A 5,621-nucleotide genomic window follows, 5' to 3' on the forward strand; every position below is an offset into this window, starting at 1 on the left:
TGTGGATGGGAGGCACAAACGGATATTTAATGTGTTTTTAAATTAAAACATAGTATGGATGTAGCCTCAGTGTAGCTCCACAGGGGGGTTGGTATTAATACTTTGACTTGGATAATTGTCTATTCAATTTTTCTGGGTAATTTTCTAAGTCTTCCATGGCCATGATTACCAAAATAGCCAAGAAATATATTTCTATGTAATTTGCCTCCCAACAATGTGTGGCATACTGAAATTTCACATGTGAAAGGATTTTTTTAAAGAACAGCAAATGGATTATAATACATGCCTTTCTTTGCATGCACTTCACGGGCAAATAATAGGGCTCCACTTTCTTAGATGATAATAAGAAAAAATATAAAAAGTTTGTTATTGCGTGTTATCTGTGGTTTTTAGCTGCACTCTTGAGTTCACTTGAGTTTTACAGCCAAACTCACAAGGTCTCCCAACTTTTCTAAAAGACATGTTTACCTCAACATTGTGTGTTTGGCTCCATATTGCTTTTCTTGCCTCACACTGCAGACATGGCAATATTTCAAACCTTTTTCACCAACAAAAGAAAGAAGATATTGTTTTTATGATGAAACATCACAGCTCCAAGTCCTTGTATACAATTTAAAATAATGGATGTTTTATTTTGCACCTGTTATTATTTTTGCCTCAGTAGAGTTCATCAAACATCTCAGGCTGCAGCAGATTTTGTTTTACTAATAGCACAACAACACAGGCCCACACACACACACACACAGGGAAACTTATATTCCCTGAAACAACAAGATGCTGAAATGGCTTTGGCGTCCCAGATTTGAAAACCTCTGACATGCACTTTGTGTTGCTTGGATGTGTGGAGCATGGAGACAGACCTTCACAAGTGCAGTGTATGCTTTTAAAAGTGCTTTTTTTTTTTGTTCTGCCAGGAAATGGGTTTGGGAGATAATGTGAAAACACACTTAAACGGAGCAAACAAGTGAAAAACAATAGCTCAGAGAAAAGGGATGTTCTCACCTCTTCATCTCTCTTAGACCATCGCCTGAGAGCAGCACTGACAGCGGTGGATCATTTTCATATCCACGACCTGCACCTAATCGGATCAATAGTACGTTAAGAGAGTTGAAATCAGGTTAATGCTGCGAGGAACATAATCCTACAAGAAAGATTTCTGTAAAATCCAGTGATTCACACTTTTACACAGTAGAGTAAGATGTTTCATGGCTCTGATGTTTGCTGCCTGACACTCTGATGGACCTGATACCAGCCATGAGCTGACAGATTAAATAAAGACATAAGGAGGAGAATGGTGAGAAAAGACGATACTTTCAGCAGCTCAATCGATCCAAAGTGATTTATAAAGACTCGGAGGTTTGGAATTTTACTGCGCAGGATGTCCAGTTGTCTGTTGGTCCACCACTGGCGTCAGTGGCGGTTGCTGGTCTTTGAAATAGGGGAAGCTCATTTTAGGCCCAGTTCCTTTTGTAGAAAATGCTCCCAATGACTTTGATATTAATGAATAAACAACAACTGCAACAAGGAAATACTATAATAGTTGTTTATTATTTCCAGGGTATGTACAAACACAAATGGCCTATATCTCATATATCTCAGTCTGGGACTGAGACAGAAAAGGCTTTGCTGTCTTGTCAATCAAAAAGTGGTCCCGCCTTTCACACAGTGCCTCCAATCATCGTGCATCAGCCCAGCGTCCGCACCCGCTCACTGCGCTGGTGGCTCCCAGAGACGCTGAGCTTCCCTGGAAGTGACGATTTTGCCGCATTTACTCTCCACAGTGAAGAAAAGCTATTCTGTGCTGTCTCGTAGAGATCAGTCGCAGCTGAGCGTCCACTGGATTTAATGTGGGCGCTGCCACGGGAACGTTGGAGAGGAAAGATGGATGTACTCCTCTCATCCTTGCTGTAGATGAATTCATCTGAGGAGTAAAACAACGGGAGCATGAATCCATTATCAGTGCCCTATGAAATCCTGTCACTCACTCCCTTGTGAAGTGTCGTATCAAAGCCTCCAGTTGTGCCATTTGTTCATCGCCATCCTGGTGTTGAGAAACCGGAGGAGAGCATGTTTGGATGAGAAGGTGGAGTTAGAGACAAAGCCCAAGAATGGGTTTAACGTTGTAATGCAACAATTTGTGATGCAGCAGTGTGATGATTTTAACAACTGCAGTGAACACAAACCACACAGCGCTGAGCACTGGACCACCGCACACAGTGTGTGTGTGTGTGTGTGTGTGTGTGTGCCTTTGTGCATTATGTTTTGAGGCAGAGAGACTTGAATTACCTGGATGGTAAATTACCTTATATCTAGGACAAATACACACTCATTATGGACCAGGTTTTGGTCTCCATGAGAACTACGGGCCCTGACAAGGTTAGTGTTTTGCCAGAAAAGTTCCTAAAGAGATTACAGAGAGAGAGAGAGGGAGAGAGAGAGAGAGAGAGAGAGTGAGACAGAGAGAGAGAGGCTATCCATAACACTGACATGCCGCAGTGGCAAAGCCCTCTGAGACCAGAATCGTTCCCTCTCTCTCTCACTAACACACACACACACACCATTCTGTGTGTCATTAACTGTTTTATTGATCCAAACCACTGATTGGCCTCCCTGTGCATCCAAACAATTAAGCCACACAAGTGTTTACACTTTATATGTATATTTTATAAAGCAGTTTGTCCTCACATCACACACCTGAGCAGAATATTCTGTATCAGAGGGTCATATTTTCTAAAAGGTTTTATCTCTCTCTCACACACACACACACGTACCTCACCCTCCTCTCGTTTGAAGTGTAACAGCGTCGTTTAGAGGCAGAATATACTGAGGCTTTCATCTCCCTCGTCCACACACACACACACACACTAAAGTGTGGCCCTAAAACATTTCCTCATCCTTCTTTTTTAATTTTACCTTCTTCTGCAGTCTATTAATCTGACCAGAAGATACTTATCCAGACGCTGATTTGCCTGCAGATAAATCTGATGCCATATGGATTGGATTAAGCGTTGGAATGAAGTTCCGTTTATCGTACAGGTTTATGATGGAAGCTGCGGGGTCGGAGTCTGGCTTTCACATTCAGGTGATTATATCAGGATTAAGATGGAAGTCAATCAATTTTGCTTTCAGTGCAATGAGCCTGTAAATTATAATCACAGGCTCAGACCTTTCACACGCAGTGAAAAATGTCAACCACAGAAACACAACAGTTTACAGTTTATTACCAAACACTGAGGTCACGCTGTTTTCCAGTAAGACAATTGTAATATTGTTATTTTTAATGCAAGAGACATTGCTTTCAAAAGATTTATAAGATGACAATAACTTCAACATTTTTCAAGTGTAAAAAAATCACAAAACCCAGTTTTCTGCATCACATCATTGTCACCCAGTGTGAAGCTCCTCTGTGTTGATTGGTTTGTGTTGTTAATCAGTCACAGGCTGATGCCTCTGATTAAAATCCCTTTTTTTGTTATTAATACCCTCTAACTCCTCCTCTTCCTCCTCACATCCTCTCATGTGCTGTACAATAGTTTTATGGAAGTGTCATTGTGCATTGTGAGGCTTTACTGTGGTCACCTCATGTTAGTTGTTCTCTTCTCTTGTCCATTTTGTAGTAACTATAAGAATCCTGTGGTTTGTCTGCATGCTGATAAGAAAATGACCTACTTTTAACATGAGTCATCATTTTCTAGGGGAGAAAACGGTCTACTGTGGTCCTATTTCAAGTCAAATAGACGATCAAGCATAAGACCTGCCAATCCTGGCATTCTCATGAAGCTCCACCCCTAAACTTCCTGCCCAGCTGCACCTTCACATTCAAATACAAGCTGTGTCTCAATCCAGGGTCTGGATCCTCACCAGTGTGGATTTGTGGTCTTTGCGTGCCAACACAACAACAACACGACGACAGGCTTGGTGGAGCCCGGAGAATTGTAAACCAAACACAAATGCAAAAGAATGAAAGAATGCAAAAGGGACTTACTTATTAGATTAGTTAAACAGGGTTTATCTCTGAAGAATTTACATTTGTGGATAAAAGATTTGGAAAAATAAGAAGTTTCACCAGATTTATTTGACCTGCAGTCTCAAACCTGTGTTTGTCCGACTACTACTTAAAATGATCTGCTGTGAATAATGAATAATTATAGAGTTGACTGCGTTGGTTGAATAGTTTATGACTTATCTGATTGATATTGTGTTTTATTTCATGATTGTGTGTGGCGAGTAAATCATATCCCAGGTTAGTAACATGTGCCCATGTTTGACTCTCAGCCTGAGACACATCACACACCGGCGGCTGCGTTGATGCATCTCTGTTTCCTCCAGTATTACATTCAATATTTAAAATGTCCATCAAAACGTATTAATAAATCATAAATAATAACAAAACCAATGTAAGATATGTCGGTGTGTATCCCTCCTTTGGCCCCGTGTCAGCTGACATTAGCACCAGCAGCCCTGTGGCTGGATAAAGCATTAGACAATGGGTGGATTGCAATTTATGTCATTTATGAAAAGTCATCCACCTTCACCTGTGCACAGTTAGCAGTGCCAGTGTCTTCACTGTGTGGATGTAAACACCAACACTTGGCTTGACACCATCTTGGCGATTAATAAACTGCATTGATTCTCCTGCATTAGTGGTAAATGTGTGAGATACTGACTCTCTTGAGCTCAGCGAAGTCTAAAACCTTTCCTTTTATTCACACTTCCACTTTGGGACACAAACAACACTTTGTTTACAATTTCTTCTTATTGGTCAACAACACAGAGGTGAAGGAAACCCATCGTGGATTCAAATCAGATCTGCTCTCTCTCTCTGTGAGGACAACACAAGGTGTCCCAGACGTCGAGTGTCGTCTGATACGACACATGACACCAGATATAAAAACATCTATTTATGCCCAAACTCTTCCGTGTCGGGCTGTAATCCAGCTTAGATCATACTGTCTGACTCATGCATTAGTCATTTATGATGCACACAAGCTGCTGCTAAGAGAAAGCAAAGATCAGCCAAGATGAAGTTATGTTACAATGAAAATGAAGGAGGAGCTCACAAGGACAGGAAAACCAGAAACACTCCCCCTCTCTCCCTCCCTCCCTCTCTCTCTCTCTCTCTCTCACCTCCCTCCCTCTCTCTCCCTCTCCCTCTCTCTCTCTCCCCTCTCTCTCTCTCTCTCCCCCTCTCTCCCCTCTCTCTCCTCCTCCCCACCTCCCCCCTCTCCTCCTCCTCTCTCTCTCTCTCTCCCTCCCTCCCTCTCTCTCTCTCCTCCCTCCCCCTCCCCCACTCTCTCTCCCTCTCTCTCTCTCTCTCCCTCCCTCCCTCCCCTCCCTTCTCTCTCTCTCTCCCCCTCTCTCTCTCTCCCTCCCTCCACCTCTCTCCCCTCTCTCTCTCTCTCCTCCCTCCCTCTCTCTCTCTCTCTCTCTCTCTCTCTCTCTCTCTCTCTCTCTCTCTCTCTCTCTCTCTCTCTCTCTCTCTCTCTCTATATATATATATATATATATATATATATATATATATATATATATATATATCCTCTCTCTCTCTCTCTCGGAGATGAGGTAACTCCACCCCACAGCTAACACCACCAGGCAAACAGAAAGTATGAAGCAAATAT

This window comes from Solea senegalensis, linkage group LG1 (genome assembly GCF_019176455.1).
Source record: "Solea senegalensis isolate Sse05_10M linkage group LG1, IFAPA_SoseM_1, whole genome shotgun sequence".
Lineage (NCBI taxonomy): Eukaryota > Metazoa > Chordata > Actinopteri > Pleuronectiformes > Soleidae > Solea > Solea senegalensis.